The following is a 20,368-nucleotide window of genomic DNA, read 5'->3' as shown; positions in this document are numbered from 1 at the left end:
ATTATTTAAATTTGATATTTCTTTTTTCCGATTATTAGATTATAGTATTGCTATCCACAATGTATCCAATCCACATTAATGTGTATTTGTAGATTTCTTAGGTATCCGAAAAACTATTCTTAAACTATTCTTAGGTAATCGAAAAACATGAAAATCTTAATTAAATATTATGTTTATATGGAAGTATTCCTTTGTATATATTTACTTCTATTTGGATTTATATCTTGACTTACAGTTAAATCAACAATTATGAGTGTCATTGCGGTAATTTTTTCTTTTTGTTCCGACCACTACGGATCACGTTTGCCTCGTTTTGACTTCGCCTTTTTTCCCCAAAAGGTTTTCGTTATTTGCTCTGTTGTTGTCGCCTTTCTTCTGCCCATCTATTAAGATTTATACCCTTCTTTTTCTTTCTCTTTGGAAACTTAGATTCTCGGATCACTTTTCTAAATTTATCACTGTATTTATACAGATCCTTAGAAATGTTTAATGTTTTTAGATCTGTTTTTATTTATTTAAACCGGTTCGTCTTTGTGGCTCTGTTTACGTAGAAATTAAATATTTGTTTCGTCAATCTTTGGTTGTTAATTCAGCATAAATATTCATAAAACTATACTCTTCTTTTCCAGGTTGTCGCTTATATTTTCTGTATATTTGTAAATTTCTTTTTCGCTTTTTATTCTATCTTCTATTTTGTCCATAAATTTTTCTTAAAATTCTTTTTTTCTTTTGCTATTTCTTGTTCTGAAAAACTTTCTTTTACTGTGGTTTTTTATTAATAAGGAAAATGTTTTAAATTTAGGAGATATGAAAAAAATTAATTGAATGTACATAAACTTTTAAGTTGGTTGGCAACTTTTTAAATTTAAAAAAGAACGGTTTTTAATAAATAAGGCATAAAAATCATTGGGTGGAATCATTGGATGAAAATTATTGTTGTATTTTTCAATCCTGCTTTTCCAACAGAATTTAAAATATAATTTTTAATAGTGGATTATGGGCTCTAGTTTGTATAAATAACTTTTTGTACTCCGATCACTTGTTTTATTAGCAAAATGAGATAATAAAAAGATTTTTACGGAATTTACATTAAATTTTAAGAATTTAATCTATTTTAGAAGAATAATTATGGAATTCTTATTATTATAAAATATTTCTATAATTTATGCCTAAGTCCCTTTTAAAATACATCCAGTCCATCATTGTTAAACGCTGGAAGTGTCATAGTATCTACATTTTAACAAAATTATTAGAGAGCTATCCTCAGGGAAATTTTTATTTTTAATTTAATTATACCGCTGGCTAATTTTTCTAAATATGTTTTTTCAGGTCTTAAATAATTTTCTTTGACAATTTTTAATGTCTTGAGCAGGTATACTTTAACAAAACTGATAAAATTGACATTAATATACTATAAATTTAACGTAATAAAGATTTTAATAGAATTAGAATTTGCATAACAAAAGAAAAGTTGTATAATAAAAATAACTGTATTATATGAATTTGCAAAAGAATAAGCAAATACCAACAAGTTTCAATTAATAAATATCTAAGTTTAGGATTTATTGAAACAGATTTGAATTTATCTCAACAATAATTTTATTATAAAATGTTTTTGTGTATTTAAGTTTAAAAACTTTTCTTAAATAAATAAATATAATTAACTAAAGAATTAATTCAACAACAAAAATTGTTCAGTTTTAGTATTCTTTTTTTTTATCACTAGTTTAATTCTTTGTGAATTCTCTTTAATGAAACTGGATGGTTTAAAATTTTGACGCATTTTACAGTTTCATTCAACTTTTACGTTTAGTAGCCTGTAATCTGTTCGCTAAAGCAAAGAGTGGAATTGTTTATTAATGTAAAAAATTATTGTGGACGCCATATGACTTCGTTGTACGCTAATTAGATTACATATGTGTACACATTTTTTTTAAATGAAATGCACATCAAATTTTATATCACTAATAACTTTTGATATTCTGTAATAATTTTAAAAAATTATTATAGAATAATTATTTATTGTACAATTCTTTTTTTACAATCATAGGTTAATAATTTATTAATAAATCAAAATATTTAAATAATAAAAAAAAGTTAAAAAAAGGAGATGAAGTCTGATTCTAACCGACGTGTTTTCCTCTTCTAACACCCAAAAATTTCATTAATTAAAATTTTATTTGGCTATAACTTTGGAATCAATTAAAATAAGTACCACTTATGATATATCGAATCATTGAAAAGCTCTCAATGAGGACTTACTATTGCAGTTAAGAAAAAGTCCAAAATCCAGTTTGTTTTTGATTTGGGGCTTTTTTGTACATTTTTGGTCCTGTCGATTGCAATAAAAACGAAAGGTGCACAAGTAGATGTTACAACAGTCCTAAATCCAAAATTTCAACAACCCACTACTAATCGTTTTTGAGTTATACGAGATACGTACGTACAGACGTCACGTCGATACTAGTCAAAATGGATATTGCCTTTGGAATCTGAAAACCGAAATTTTTCGCGATCGCAGTACTTCCTTTACTTCGTACAAGGAAGTAAAAATATTTTGTAGCCTTTGTAAATAAATAACTATAAATATAATATTATTTTTAAATACGTTATACGGGAATATTCGTATGTTTAATCACTCAAAATATAAAATACTATATTGTAAGTTAAAAAGTATATCTGTTATCGATTTGGATTAATTTATTTTTTATCAATATTAACTATTAATTAAAGATCAATAATAATTAATAAAACCGTTAAAGGGATTTGAAACTCACCCTTGTATTTAGGAATATTTTAAAATGGAAATTAGACAATAAAATAAAATTTGAAGGAAAAGTCATTTAAATTTAAATAAAAATTGAAAACATTACCGTTCACTTTTACGAATGTAGAAATCAAATAATATTTAGTGCGATGAAGTTAATAGTTTATAATTTATTTTATTTATAGTCGTATCAACAAAAAGTCATTAGCTTTTCAGTGTAATGTAACTGTACGGTAAACGTGTAGTCTTAAACAAACTGAGGCCGATCATTCCTGAGAAGTGTGGTTAATTGAAACCCAATCACCAAAAAACACCGGTATCCATTATTTTGTATTCAGATTCGAATGTAAGCCTTTACCTTTATAAGGAATTGAACCTGAGAACTCTGACTTCGAAATCAGATGGTTTTACTACGACGAGTTTTCCGGTGGAAATTTGTGTAGCGTATGAAAACATGCCATGCCTAACCGGGAATCTAACTTCGCACGATATGCCGAGACGCTTCCTACTCAGCCACGGAGGACAGCTAATGTTATTATTATTATTATTAAATATATGTTATTAATGATTACAAACATTATTATTATTATTATTTATAATAATAATAATAGTATTATTAGGTGTAAGAAGTATATTTGACCTACACTCCAAAAATGATCAAATTTTCATTAAATGAACTTGGGCGATTTGACACCTTTTATCAATTTTGTTTTTACTTTAACAATTATGTAGTGTTAAAAGTATAATTGAGAAAAATCTGAGTTAAATATTTTTATTATATTGTTAGTAAAATATATTTCGTCGAGAAAGAGGAAATTTTCTTCATATAAAGTTTTTAATAATTACAACTTGAAAATTTAATAAACTAAAAAAAATAAAAATTTATAACAATATGAAATATTTCTTAAATTACTATCGGGTCCTGTGGGATCCGTTTTTTTAAAAGGTTCCTATTTCGTCTATATTAGTATTAGATATAGTTCGATTTTATATCTTGAAAATTAAACTTAAAAAAATGGATAATATTAGTATGTGTACCATTCAATTCTTTTTTTAGAGAGAATCATTTATCTATTGAAGTAATTATTTACTTCAATAAGTAAGCCCAAATTGTTTCAATGTTAAAAAATACTAAAAAATTATAATTTTATAGAATTGATGAATCGATGAATGTAACTTTTAGGATTACTGGTGAAAATAAAAGTTCATATAAACATAGGTTTGGAAAGTTCCTTCACAAGTGTAGATTAGCGAAAAATTTCACTTTGATAATAAGTCAAACTGTATTTCTTGGAACCCAAATTAAGCCGTAAATTTAATGTTTATTTATGAAATCTGATTTAAAAAAAAATTAGGAAAAATAAACAATATTTTTTGTAGTTTTTGAGAAATTTAGGGTAGTTTTTATCTTTTCAATAAATTACTTTGTTAAATGGATAATCATAAATGTTTTGAACATATCTTGCAGAAAATTTGATTCTGAGTAAAATGGTGTGAATTAAGTCCACAGAAACCGTAACAATTCTGACATTTATTAACAACAAAACATATATAAATGTGGCAGACAAGTAATAGGTATTAAACGAAACAAAATTTCAATGTTACATATATATATAATGTATAATTTTGGTCGACGAGTTTTCAAGATATGAGAGAAATATTGTTTAAAAACAGTGTTGACTATCCCACCCCTAAATTCGATTGATCAAAACCTTACAAGTAATAAGTTTACAGCGTTAATAAGTAATTTCGTCGTAATAAAGCTCAATCTTTTTTGACGACTTACAAAAAGTTAAAAGTAGAAAATGGCGCTTATTAAAATTACCCTCTCCATTATTTAATATTATTCTAAATTTAATGCCCACAATCTTCTTTTGAGCCATGTTCGAAGAATTATGTTGAGGCAGTCTTGAGATATTAATTAAAACACAGGCCAATACACACACGTACGTAAATTATTAAATCTCCTGCAACTCTGTAACTTTTTTGTGTTTTTTTTAATTAAGGGGGTTCATGAAACTTTGATATTTGAAAAAACTCTGATACCCAAAATTTTATCCGATCATAATAATTTCCCTTCATGTCTCTAATGAATGAAACCCGGATTAATTAGTCATTTTTAATTAAAATATTATAATTTTTAATTGTAATTTAATTTTACAAATATTTGCTTGTATTGGAAGAAATCAGCCCGCATAACGATTTATACATCTCTTTAGTGAAGCATAACATTTGTATAGAAATTTGTGTATTCGGTAGACAGGTTAAACTAGTCTGTAGGTGGACAGTTATACGTATACTAACTCTCTGCACAAGCTAATTTAATTTGAATCCGATTATAAATTACAGTATATGTATGGTACAAAAGTAAAACAGCTGTTGAATTAGGTGTTCGAATTGGATTTCAGTTTTTTACTTGCTTATCTTTTTTTCGTAATTTACTAGTTAAACTTTTATTTACATTTTTTAACGATTTCCTGACCATCCAACTTAGATCCGGTTAAAATTATTTAAATTTGTTACTGTGGAAATTTTACATTTCCGTCTTTCAGAATTTGTTGCATATGGTATTTTAGCTGAAATCGTTTTCTCTCTCACACAGTGTTTCTTTCCTCCTCTCTCGATATCTCTCTCTCTCTCTCTCTCTCTCTCTCTCTCTCTCTCTCTCTCTCACACACACACGCGCGCGCGCGCGCGCGCCTTATTTCGTTACAGACAAAATTTTATTGTTTTTATCATACATTCCCCCGGCTTAATGTTATTTTAAAACAATTAAAAAACAAATAATCCTGCCAATCATCTGACGTCCTTCCAACTTATTTTGTTTTTTTAAACGTTATTTTCACTCCTTGAAATCCATACAGCTAATAAATATATTGCGATTGCAAGAAATTATTAATTATACATTTAAACATTTTTAATGTTTTTAACCTTAAAGAAAGAATTGTATTTGACGTCTTAATATTTTGGATCATAATAAAGTATTATAAAGTTAACTATTGGACTGAAAGACTTAATAAATTATTTAAAGTGCTACAAGTAACCAAATATACTTACAACAAAAAATCGCTCTCGATTAACACTAAAATTAGACATTACAAAACTGTGGTTAAAGCAGTAATTACTTACGCAAGCGAGACTTTATTTAGATTAAATCAGAAAAATAGGACTGAACCTTTGCTTAAAGTTTAACGCAGGATTCTTAGAACCTGCATAAACAAAAAATATAAACTTGAAAATCAGTACAGATTATTGCCTAATAAATTTCTGTACGAAAACTTGGAATCAAAAGATCAAAGAATAAGAATTACTAAATATTGGGAGAAAGTAAAAGCTAAGAACTTAAAGTCCAAAAGATCGGCAAAAAAGACTTGAATTATTCTGTCTAAAGTGGTCCTTTACGGCCTTAAAAGTAAAAAAATTAAAGAATTAAGTTAACTATTATTCTACGCCTATCTTTTACAACTATTTTTCTTACATATTCTTGACTTATTTAATAATCTCAAGTCGTATTTTATATTCTAGTTAAATGACTTTTTTATTTTTTATTTTTATTTAACCTCCAGATTCACCGTTAGGCATTCTTCAGAGGATTTGTGTAAAAATGCCATGCCTGACCGGGAATTCGGGACCTCCGGATGAAAGGCCGAGACGCTACGATTCGCGCCACGGAGGCCGGCTAGTTAAATGACTTGTAGGAAAATAAACGCACCGTTTGAGTAAACATAGTTATTTTACTGTATGTCATATCGAAACCGGTTTATTAATCTTGATAGATTTATTAATTTTATAATTTAGGTTTATAAATGAAAAATATCATTTCCGATTATTGCATGCCAATAAATTTTTTTAACTTAAAAATTTTGGCATCTTTATCTTGTAACTTACCAATATTAATTATTTAAATGACCGAATTACTAGAAAGATTTAACATTTTTCCATCAATTACTTTTTACTTGTGTTATTTAACGTTTAACCCTAGTGTTTATTCTTTTGTAATAATCTGGTTGTGTTCTACCAAAATTAAATGGATGAATTTTACATGTTTAAATGAGTGTAAAGATACATACATGAATATATTTTAGTACTGAACATTATTTAGCTGATTTATTCGAATAAACAGTTATTTCTCATGATTTATTTCGTTTTATTATTTGGTTTCCTGTTAGGCAGGTCATTATACTACTAGTGCATTAAAATAAAGATATTTCAGTTTTATTAAAAACACATTATATTGCAAGAAAGTAAACATTTTATTTTTTATTTTTTCTTAAATATTTCTAATTTAATGTGTATGACAAAAAAGAACTACTGTGTCAACAGCTAATCCCGGTTGCATGATTTTGGTCATGTGACGTAGCCACCTCTTGGGCGCGCAGTTTTAAACCAGCCGCCCTCTTGGTAAAAGTCTTTGTTGCCGATGTGTTTTAAATTGAAATATACTTAGGTGTACGTTGTTGATCTAAGCGTACAGGTATTCGATAAAAACGGGATTAATGTAATTATAATATTGGGTTTCAAGTCGAACGATGAAAATATAGAATCTTATTGCGAATTCGAATGCGGAGACAACGCGATCGCTCTTATAGGCGGTAAGGAAATAATCTTTTCCAGGTTCCACGGTAGCGACGGTAACGTGAAGGAGTTCAAATTAAACAATTCGCTGAATATGTCGGTGGACAAGGTAATGTTAAACAAACTTACTACATATTTTCTGAAGAATAACGTACTCGCAGTCAACCGTGTATAACGCAAACGAAAGAAGATTCAACTCGTGTAGTGACCGACGGACGATGGAGGGCGTGCGATGAGACCGATTATTTACGTGACGCTGATCATACACAACCGCTGCTCGTTGCATACCACACGATCAAAATTCTGACATCAACTATAGTGAAAACGATCGGTATGAAAGAGGGCGTCCGATCGCTTTTCTTTGTTTTATAATGTATAAAGATTATTTCAAAGGTGAAAGCCACTCGGTTTCGTCGATGCGGATTGTTCATTAATACTTAGATGTAAAAGGTCAGGAGGGGATGCACTAACCGATATTTGTTATAAGTTTTAATCATTCGCTTGTAGGACTTAAGGCGTTCACTACTAGCGTTTGCAATGTGTAACGAGGAAAAAGTACGGGACCATGTGACTGGTGTTCAGTCTTTACAAGCATTAAATTTGCAAACGACTCAGGCTTTACATTATGTATTTGAATATACAAGTTATGTCGTTATACTGGACATCAGGGTCTAAATTTAATAAATTATCCTTTTAGGGACTACAACACTATATTACAAATTACACAAGATTTCACGCACGTAATTACACGAAACAAAAACACTTTAAACCCCCATGCAGCTATGTATAAATATTGTTTAATAAAATAATAGTTATTCGCATCGCTGGATAAAAATATTCCAAGACCTTCTGCATAATCTGACACATTTCGTAAAGATCATTGAAAAACACTCATTTTGTTTTCAAAGATTTTATAGCTATTTAAAAGAATATTTTTACATGTATAAAGGCAAGAAAGAATATAACGGTTTCGAACTAGTTGCACATATATTGCAACATTGGTAACATTAAGACGTTTTTCTTATGACGACACAGGATATTGACGTCACAAGATGGCATATTTGTGTGGGCGTTTCATGTTCAAACATGTTCTCGAGGTCAAGCCGTAACGGACTGACTATTGCGCATGCGCCGTTTCAAATCTGTGCGCGGCGATTGGCCGAGAGGGCGTTACACTTTTCGAGCGTACGATTGTAACAATGGTTCAAAATCGACGCGCAGCGTTAGGCCATGTTCATCAGCTGCTTTTTAGTCGCACGTCAAAACTCGCATTGTAAACTTCCACGGTGCTCCGGTGATGTACGCACGCGCAGTTACACGCAAGCATCGCATTACAATGATGATGTAAACATGAGTGAACGTCTGCGCGTTACCACCTAGTGATGTGTGAATGTCGACACGCGAGGAACTCGTCGCGGTGACGCCTTCCGGTATGACGGCCACGACGATATGGATCTTCCTCGAGGCACGTCTATACTTTGTTTAAATATATTATAAGACATTTTTCTTAAATAGTGAGTCGGGTTGGTGGCTAGGAGGTGGTTTGAAGAGGGGTTAGTAAGGGGTCGTTATGTTAGAAGGTGGTGATAGGTACTAAAAGCAATTTCGCATCACTTATGTAGTACAAATTTCACTTAGGATGTCGGGGAACCGCTCTAGCCGATCGGTTTAAGACGTCAGTCAGCCGCATCTCGTAATCAATTGGTAGTCACGAGCTCGAAACCTAGACAGACGAGTTACTTTTTTATACTTTAAATGTTATTTATTTATTTTTCGCTCACCTGTGACGTCACACGTCATAGCAGACGACTAAAACTGTACGTCATTGCTACGAACCTTTGAAATATTATATAAATAAAATGTATATATAATTTTTAAACTGTACAAAATAATTAAGTTGTCAACCCTGTGGGAAAAGTGAGTTTCCCACTGGGGAAAAAAGGAAATTCCAATACGGTAGCTGCTTTCAAACTGCGCGCTCAAGATGGCGGCTGCGTCATGTGACCAAAATCCTCGATTGACTTTTTACGCAGTATACTATTTTAGCACTACTAACAAGTTTAATCATATTTTATACAGAATTATTTACAAAGAATGTAATACACTTTCAGTAAATATTCTACTGGTGAGAATAAAGAAGAAAGTTCATATAAACATTGGTTATGAAACTCGTTAGCAAGTTCAGAATTTGTTCGTTGGCTAGCGAAACTGTTTCCCTCTGATTTTTGCCACCTTCGGTAAATCTAAACCCGATTATAATATTTGTGACCCAAATTAAGGGGTAAATTTAGTGGTTTCACATGTAGTAAAGCTGACCTGAAAAACTGTTAAAAAAATTGATATTTTTAGTAATCTCTGAAAAATCTGGTGTAAAGTATAAAAGACTGGTAACGAAAACTCATTAATTTTTGTTTGGAGTAAAATAAGTTGATCAAATAATAACACACGTAATGTTTAAACAAAGTTTGTAGAAAATTTAATTTTGAGAAAAATAGTATGTATAAAGTATAAAAGAACTAAACACACACGTAAGAATTTAGAAGTTTAATAAAAGAAAAATTTCAAAATGTGATTGATTTGAACTAGGTATTGAAAAACGAAGCAAGATTTTCAATATTACAAAGTAAAAGTAAATGGTTTAAAAAAATAACAAATACAAACAAAAAATAAACTGCTGAAAATTTATTCCACTAAAGTGGCTACAGCAGTCTTTCCGATGACCAATATTTCTGGTAGCTTTCTGTGTTTCAGCAGAGTTGTTTTGTATTAGTTGTACTGTACTATTCGAATAACTAACTTTTCTGTTATATTGTATTTTTTTCATATAATAATGATTTTAAGAGTCGCCTCAAAGGTAGTATTCCAGAGGAGTTAAGTTAAGCGATTTGGATGCCAGTTGATAGATCCGCTACGAACAATCCACTTCGTGAATCACCCTGAATTAAAAGAGATTATTACAAGAATTAATTTTGCATATAATTAATTTGTATTTTAATACACAAAATACCTTTTTAAAAGATTTATTACTTTATTAACACAAATTTTTTTTTAACTCCATAACTTAATTATAAAAAATTAATCATTCTATTTTATAAGTTGCGGCTTGTAATTTTTAAATAATTGTCATTGGTTGGCAAAGTTTTATTGAATAACGAACGTTAATGGTTTAAAACAATGGGTGAAAGCATAAGCTAAAAACACGTTGTAGTTACTTTTAAAAGGATAGTTGTTTCAAGTTAGTTGGAAAAAAAATACGTCCAATATTAAGTTGTAAAGTTTTAAAATAGAAGTTTCAGTGTATACTTACGTATTGTTTTTTATTACTGTTTATTCTTGGTAAACTGGAATTCACCACGTAAAGCTAAAAATTTGCAAAACATTTTTATTCTACTAATACTATTATAGCTTATATTAAAAAAAAAAAAAAAAGTTAAAAATGGGAAATATCTGTTACTTTCTTTATTTTCCTTTTAAAAACTGTATCTCTTTGTTAGTTTTGTTATTTCTTTTGGGAATAGATAGTTTGGACAGTTTTAAATTCATTGATTGTAAACTTTCTCTTTTACAAATATTTACTTTGAAAAATAAATTTCCTTTTCTTTATAAATCTTTCTTTTTTATATTTTTAACTTTTCACGTGTTAAAATATACACTTCTATTATGTTGATCATAGAACAAAGACAACCTTTTGATCAATATTTGCTCCTTGTTCATTATAATTTTTTTTTTTATGTTGCGTAGCTTTTTTATAAATAGTACCACAACGGTTTGAAATTATGTTTGTATTAGGTGTTGATGTTCCTACACGGGATAAAACTAAAAAAAAGTGTCAATTCATCGAAATGAAAATACTGTTTATTATCTTAATAAAATGGAATTTTTTTAAATTTATTTATTTTTTTGTAAAACATACTTTATCTAAACAACTTTTTAGAAGTATGAAATTCACAGCTGCAGCAAATAAATAGAAACCCTGTTTATTTTTTTTTTGTTTCCGGCTACGCCGTTATTTAATCTACAAACCTATATTTCAAGATTTAAAAAAATAAAATTTTGTGTTCAATAAATATCTCAAAGTAGGTTCCATGTAACAATATCCCGGATTTTTCCATGAGGAATTATTTTTATAGTCCTGGATAAAGCTAACATGTACATACAGATTCAAAGACATCAGTTGGGCCCGGAACTAATTTCGACCCATACATTGTGTCTCCAAAATTAATATAACATCCAATGATTCCTAACCACCAAAGCTTCTAATGTCTGACACCGACAAGCAAGGCTATTCATATTCCAAGTAGTAATCCTCAGGATCCTGGCCATCAATGGATTCTTTAAATCACCATCGTAATGCCTACCTGCTGCACTAGGAACTCTATATGTGATTGTAGTTTCTCCATTTTATTTATATTGCAGATATTGCGTTCCAAAGCCGTTCTCGGACGAGTATCAGAACAACTGCTCAGATTCCTACTTATTCCTTCATCTAAGGAAGGAAAATTAGCGCTGCCCAGATGCAAAGTGGTCCGTTCATCCCGATTCTGGACTGGAGCAGTAGTTCTCATTACATTTTCTGCTCTTTGCCTTAATTTTCCCTCTAAGATCTCTTTGTACACCCTAAATACTCTGTAGTTAGCAGGGTGGTTTGACTGAGACAGCGCTCAAGTCCCCGAAACATTCATATCTTTTTTGGGACATTGCAATCAGCAGTTGCATTGCCCTCCATACATATTATGCATTATGCCCTCTATACATATCCATGCATATGGCCCTCCACACATTTTTCACAGCGATAAGGTCTCGTACAATTATTTTCGTATGCCCATAATGCGGGAATCTCATGCACTGGACCAAATCTTGAGGTTTCCTTAGTGTTCCGAATGTAACTCCACAGTTGGCAATATATTTAAGGCTAAATATTTGTTTATTGTTTTCATTTGGTTCTTAGATTGACAGAAAAGTCGATAAGTTATTTTGTAACTCGGTGGCGTGCATTAATGATAAATCTTACTCTTGTGTTAATTACCCTTGATTTCGTCTTTGATTACCTCGGTGGGGATCGAGTAGTGCAGATTTTTCAGCACTACTCTGAATGACCTCTCGTCTTTAAGAGTTAATGTGTGACCAATTCATCCTTGAGCACGGACTAAATCGATAATTTTCTTCACCCTAATGCAGTAGACATTTTTCGTCGCTAACATTTTGAGTAGTTCGTAAAGTTCTCATAACATCGGTTATGGTATATATTACTATCGGCGAAGAATTTGCCTGGCTATTTCATCTTCATCGTATAGAAAAAAAAAAAAATTAATTAAACTGATATATATATATATATATATATTATTGATAAAATTACCTGCCGAGGGTATCCATGCACCTGTGACTAAATGTCACATGGGACTCCGCGATGGAAATGAGTGGGAGTCGGCGGTCTCTCCATCTCTCCCTGGAGGACCAGACCGGAGTCCATAGTTGTAATCCTGAAGGTTTAGACAGAACGAGCTGATAACATTAAGGGAAATAGGAATAGATTCCGTTTTTGCGATCAGCATTGCCGGTGGTATGCATTATATTTATCAAATAGACTCGTACGATGTGAGACATTTACAATCACAAGTAACTTACTTAAAATATAAAACTAGGCGCGGGGTTCGTGCTTCCGCGAACTCTATTAGTTAGTTCTGAGGCCACCGATGTGCTGTTCAGGACATCAAATGTCCTGAACAGGCCTTCAGCGAAGGCAAATGCTGAGATAAAAATTACTGATATAAATATCTACCGAGGTATTTACATTTGTGGCATCCCAACCGAGGCCTGGCTTATTACTGTGAGGCGTAATCAGTTAGAGGATCTGAAGACGACTCTCGTTAAAGCCCATTAGGGCTAGGAACGGAGGTGGTAGTGTGGCGACCGGAATCGTCACAAGGTATCTTCCCCTATTGGGGTTGGGGTAATAAAATGACCGAGTGCAGACATGTGGCGAGAATGATGCGACATTTTCTATTTAGAATACAGTTAAACAACACAATAGAATATTTTTTAAGAGTGACCCTTCAACTCGTTAGTTAACCTTTACTGAACCCACCGGGTTAGTCTAGTGGTTAACGCGTCTTCCCAAATCAGCTGATTTGGAAGTCTAGAGTTACTAGAGTTACAGCGTTCAAGTCCTAGTAAAGCCAGTTATTTTTACATGGATTTTAATACTAGATCGTGGATACCGGTGTTCTTTGGTGGTTGGGTTTCAGTTAACCACACATCTCAGGAATGGTCTAATTGAGACTGTACAAGACTACACTTCATTTACAGTCATACATATCATCCTCATTCATCCTCTGAAGTAATACCTGAATGGTAGTTACCGGAGGCTAAACAGAATAAAAAGAAATTTAACCTTTATTGTATTGAAAATATACTATTTAACCAGCTTAATTATTAATTTACATTCTGCTTAGAAAGATTCAATTCATAATATTATCTTATAATATTTATTTTTAGAAGAATTAGGAGAAAAATATTTACTTTGGTGAAGAGCTCAATGTTATCTTATAAAATTGCAACATTCTTTGCCGATTAATTTAAGTCAGGTATTAAGGACACGCAGCTGTACTTCAGTGCTTTATCAAATCTTGAAGCCTGATCTGACGTATTTAATACGAACATTAACTGTTAAGAAAAGTCTCGATAACTCTATAAGTATCTTCAGTTATTCTGTTTACATTTAAAATTCATACGAGTGTATTACCAACTAATGATTTTTAAATTAGCCACGTAAAATCTACAAATTCAATAAACTCTTTTATACTACGAGTAACAAGAACAAATAAAATTTACAATCGGAGTGAAGAAATTATTTATAAGAAAAAAAAAATTTATGTGCGCGCGCGTGTGTGTGTATTTGTGTAAAACAGAAGAAGAGAATATCCTGTATTTAAAAAAATATTGCAAATTAAATAATTAGATGATTATACTTTGCCTCTATAAACCGAAACCATGTACAGCTGTTGTAATATTTTAACTTTTATTATCCATTTTACTACGGGATTGCCACACTTTATACTCCCGCAGCGGTCTGGTCACTTGCATACCACATAATGTACTTCCACTTATATGAAGGAAGGCTTTATGCTACACACTGTTTTGTCCTCTCAACCAAATAAGTATAATAAATATATAAACTTTGTTTAAATAAGTATAGATTTTGTGTATTAAAGTTATTTCATCTATTTAAGAAAGATATAATCCTATATATAGAAGATTAATTCCTTGTTCAAAGAATAAGTCATTATAAAAAATTAATTTAGTATATTGCTTTTATTAGAGAAGTTTCATCTTTTATTTCGGTATGTGTACTTAAATATTTTTCATACAATTTCTTTTTCATAAATTTTAAGAAGAAAAATCATTAAAAGTTAATTTTAAATATCCTGATAGATTCTATTTCCTTTTAAACTTTTTATAATTTATATTCTTTTCAAGCATTTCTCGTTTTTTTATACCTTCTACTGATCGTTGTACTTTTCTTTTTATAGCAGCCAGTTAATATTCTTTTCCTGAATTGTCCCGATTAATCTTCTATTTAGGTTACTTCTCATTATTTCTTCATTTTTCATTTTATCTGTCCCTTAAATATTCTTCAGTTTCTTCATGTCCTCATTTCAAATGCCTCTAGCCTTATTTGTATCCTTTTTTTTTTCTATGTTTAACAACTGTATAATCCTACCATAACACTTCAAAAGACACTTCAACCTTAAATATAGTCTATTACATAATAAATTTTCTTTATATTAAAATTTCAGTATACTATTATTTTTCATGTTTATATTTCGTTTTCCCTTTTTTCAGTCTTATCATAAAATGATGCCTAAGTATCTGTACTGTTAGAAGATGAATTCTTCCTTTTTCAGTGAAACTATTTATTAGTAGCTTATTTTCTTTATTCTCATTAATTGCACTATATTTCTTTATATTTTTCACTGTTTATAATATTGTATATCGATGTTTATGTATACATATTACAGAGATATTTAGGTAGATTCGATTTAATACAAAATTTTATTCTTTTAGTTTGGCCGACCGAAAACCACGTGAGGCAATATTTGCATTCGTTTCTCTTTCTTCCGGGTGTTTCCTTTCCTTGCCTTTTAATAGTTAATTTTTTTGTTTTTGCCTTCTCTCTTCTGACCAGACGTTTTTACGAGATTGAACAGTGTACGCCCATATAAAATATTTAACTTTTTGTTAGGTTTTAGCTTTCCAATATCCCTTCATTTTTTCACTGTACCATTTTCTTCTTTCTTCCAACCACAGTGGGTGAACGTATTCTTTCTTTTCCTTTTAAATATCCCTTTGAATTCTAAGAAATTTTGTGTCTAAGCACCCCTGTGCCTTTTAAATCCGTCACGTATACGCTTGCTACTCTTAATTCACTTAAGGAACCATTTAACCTTCATCTTGTCATCATTATACGTGTCAAAAATTCTCTTCAAAGACTGTTTGAACCCATTCTTTTCAGATGGACGTAGATTCCAGTCTTCTCTTATGAATTGTTTCCGTCATTCTATCTAACTGGCGGAAAAGTACTTCATTCTTTCCTAGCTTCCAACCATCGTTAACTTTTTATACTAAGATTTTTCTTTGTATCTGTCTTTCAGAAAGTTCTAGTTTATTTATTTCTTTTTGTTTGAGTACTACGCATTCAGCTGCGTATAAAACTTCTGGACGGATTACCTTGTGTAATGTATATCGTATAATGTTCAATCTTGCCCTTCCTTGAGATCCATTTTTTATCATACATATTCTGGTCATATGATTTTAGTATGTTATAGATCTTAACGATGTTAACTTCCTTGTCCACTCCGTTTGGTTGATAACTTCACCCAAATACCTAAATTTGCTCGTCTTCTTAATTCTTCAGAGCTCTGGCTGTGTCAGTTTTGGTGTATTCTTAAAATATTTTTATATAGTTTGTTTTTTCAATAGAAATTTGTAAGCATGTTTTTTTTTGCTATTCCATGTAGGACATTTAGTTGTTTTGCCATTTCTATATCTTCTGCAAGAGAGCGAGATCATCTGCAAAGGCCTAAGGTCTGAAAATTTATTTTGTAATTCTCCCTCACAAATTCCAATTTGAGCTGCTTTAAGCCTTTATCTTGGCAAGCTTTTTAACATTCGCTTATGACCTTAACAAAGACTGCACTAAAGAGAAGAGGAGATAGCCCACCCGATTCCTGTCTTAATTCCTAGAGGATGAGATATTTCCCCTTTAAATTTAATCCTGGACTTTGTGTCTGTAAGAGTCTGCTTGAAGAGGTTTTTAGTTTTGGTTCTGTTCCAAAATTTTTAATAACGTTAAACAATGTTTTCCAGTCAAATGAATCTTTGGCTTTTTTAAAATCTTCAAATGTAGTTGAAGATTTGTTTTGTGAGCATGTTATCAGTGATCGATCATGGCAGAAAAATTTAGCTCTTTTTTTTAATGGAATCTGATATTTCACAATTTAATTGTATTTGTAAATTTAGAAGTCATAAAGATATTTTTTTAATTTTTATTTCTTTTCACCAATTATTTTATTAGTGAAAAGATTATTTTTCTCAGATTATTCCTTTTTTTCTTCTGTATTTATTTTATTGATTTCAAACTGAAGATGCATTCTAACATTTACAGAACTTTTTGGTCTAATTACCATATTATAATGCCTAATTTTGGCTTTTATTAAGATTTTTTGACGTAAATATTTTTTTGTTAGTTTGTAGGCTAATTGATTGTACTTCCCTCTTTCTTGCTTAATTGACTTCTTTATCTAAACATTTAATTTTTTGAATATTCCACACTTCGTATTTAGGACTTGAAGTAATCTTTAATGTTAATCGTTAATTCAGATTTTTTAATGAAACTTTCAGTCCTAGTTTCTCTTTGATTTCTTTTAGGTGGTTTACATGTTCAGCTACATTTCTGAGTTTCTCCATGAAAATTGCAATATTGTTGGCAAAGACTAGGCTGTTAATTCAGTTTTATTTGGTATTGTTTTCCAGTTTATTTCATCCTTTTTACCCATTGTCTTACTGATTTCTCTAGGACACAGCTAAAAAGAGTTGGTGATAAACCAAACCCCTTCTCTTACTGCGATTTTAATGTTAAATTCTTGTGAGAATTCTTCTATGAATTTTTCTTTATATCTTAGATTTGTTCTGTTTAATTATTTTGGAATCCACATGGAATTTTTTAGAGTTAAAGTAAGGAACTTCTGTCAATTGATTTGTTATGCCTTTTTGAAATCTACAAAGACGATTACACAATTTTTATGTTATAACATTCTATCCCGTCTTATTGCTTTAAACTATATTTTGTTCTGCATATGATCTTTCTATATTGATTCTCGTTTAGTATTCAACCTGTTATCTGTCTACTATTGTTTGGATTCTATTTTGAAGTGCTTTGAATTTTGACGAAAAAATAATATTACTCTAATGTCACAAATATGTTGAAATATTTTTGTTTTTTTTCAAATATTTTATAGAAACTTTATATAATAAATGAAAAAATCTATTCCATTATTAAGAACCTTCTAAATCGAACTTTCTTTTTATATATTCTTTAACGAAATTTGGGTATTTTGTAGGACGTGTAAAAAAACGTTGCTGTCAGTCGGATTTGTGAAACTGCAAAACAATCAATTTTCGAGGAGCATTTCCTCCTAACAAACAAGCAGTGAGAAAAATATTTAAGCAATCAAATAATATTTTCTTTAGTTTATTCAAAAGATAGTTAGGATCTGTGCATCAATTCTCTGATAATTTATCGTTTAAATGCGAGAAAGGAACTGTTAAGTACACCATTGGTGTTGTTCTTTAATACATTTTTATATTATTATTTCTATTGATATTATTAGTATTATTAGACTACATAATATATGCATGAATAAATTGATAAATGGAATGAAAAATTATAATAAAAATGCAACTTTGACTGCTTCTTGAAAAATTATTACCTGCTTTCTTGCAGTAAAACATCACTGTTTTCATTGATTTAATTCTTTCATAAATTGAAACTGAATTAATTTAGTTGCATTCATATTTCTGATATATTTTACAGATGATTCAACATTATTAGAAATATAATGTTTTAAATCTATCATATCTCTTATTATTACATTTTTTTTTATTTTATTTTTTGTTAGTATTTTTGTATCTATCTTTATATTAAATATTTACAACTTAAATATTTTATGAAGAGAAGGTAGTAAAACTCTTAACAATTTCTAAAAAAAAGAAAAAAAAATTACCTGCTCTTACGCTTTCTACGTAAGCAGTAAGAAATATATATATATATATATATATTAACAGACATCTGATTTCTGAGGAAGGCTATTCCATTTTATGATCTTTATTTTATTAGTGTAGGCGTTGGATAAGCACCAATAGAGATTATTCCTTGAGACGTGAGGCTAATAACAATTTTATGATCTATCGATTATCAATAGATATAAGGAAGTTCAAGTAACGCTATTTATTCATGCGATTTCAAAGTATTAATCTTATTTCTTAAAAATTTGGAAATAAAATGTAATATATACTATTCTACGAAATAAGTTAATATTGTTTTACTACAACATAGTTGAACATAATTAAGAAAGTTGAAGATAATTAAGTTTTAAAACTAAGATGAGTACATGTGATATCTATTGCAAATACTTCTTAAAAAAATACACACATACTTTTTTTAATAACGAGGAGATGAACTGGTTAAAAAATTACCAGGACTCTTTTCAGGAGTTGAACGCGGAAATACAATCGACTTAAAACCCAGTTTATGAATGATAAACAAAAATATTAATTTCCTCTTTCAAAGTAGAGGAAAGTGTGAATTCAAATACATTCACAAGAGTTTACTTATAATGTAAATATGAATGAATACCAACCAATATTTCGTATGCGATTTAGTCGTTTGCGTTTAATTATCAGCTATAAGTTTCTGGTCAGTTCACAGAACCAACATAATCTAACCAAACATAGCTCGCTTCGCTCGCTGGCCTCAACTAATTATCAGTAATATTTTGATTGTTTATTTATTATTATTAGTATTATTTATTAATTTATTATATCAGTAAATACTGCTTATATCTGAGTTGTTATTTTAATTTGTAAAATATGTTAATATGGAGAATATAAAAATTGGAATAAAAAAATAAATAAATAAATGGAATGGAATGGAATGTAATATATAAAATAGAGAATATATAATTACTATTTCTTCTTCTTCTTTTTACATTCTTCTTCATTGGAGGCGATTGTACATATTAATTGGTAATTATGCATAATCATCGTTTTAACTAAATTTACCCGAACCGGTAAGATCTTAATAAAATATGGCAATTCTTGCTTAAATAACACTACTTAAACATAGAAAAATTAAATTTAACATATTTACCTCTAAACGATCTGTTTTTTTTTTTTTATGAGACCACATAACCCATGCATCCTGGTGGCTTCCATTGGGAGAGCAACTCATAAATTTTAAATGCATAATTTTAAAGGGTATGAAAAAATTGACAAATTTTTCTGGCTACGACAACTCTTAACTAAAATTGCCTCCGTTTAATTTTTTTCACAGTTACTTTAAAAAGTGGTTTACAGTACTTAAAAATAAACAAAATATAAATAGCTACCTCGAAACGAGATCGCTATCTGGAATATACTGTTGCCAGTTTTTATGCGATTTAAAAAGTAATAAAATGAGATTCATTTTGGGTAGCATTGTCGTAGCCTTAGATTTGTTACGGTAATTTTATTTTTGACATTTTAAAATGATACGATGCAATTCTAAACTTCCAATTTAAAATCTTTTTGTTTTCCCCCATAGCAATCTTTTTAATTACTCTTGAGGTGTGGTGATCTAACAACAAAACATAGTTTATTTTGAGTTTCGAGCGATTTATAAATTTCATTTTCCTATGTTGAAGAATTATTTAAGAATTTTCATACGATGTCTTAATGTATTCTGCATTCTAAAACAAAGACTACAAGCCA

Source organism: Lycorma delicatula, chromosome 3 (genome assembly GCF_047948215.1).
Source record: "Lycorma delicatula isolate Av1 chromosome 3, ASM4794821v1, whole genome shotgun sequence".
Classification (NCBI taxonomy): domain Eukaryota; kingdom Metazoa; phylum Arthropoda; class Insecta; order Hemiptera; family Fulgoridae; genus Lycorma; species Lycorma delicatula.
This window is presented reverse-complemented; position numbering follows the sequence as displayed.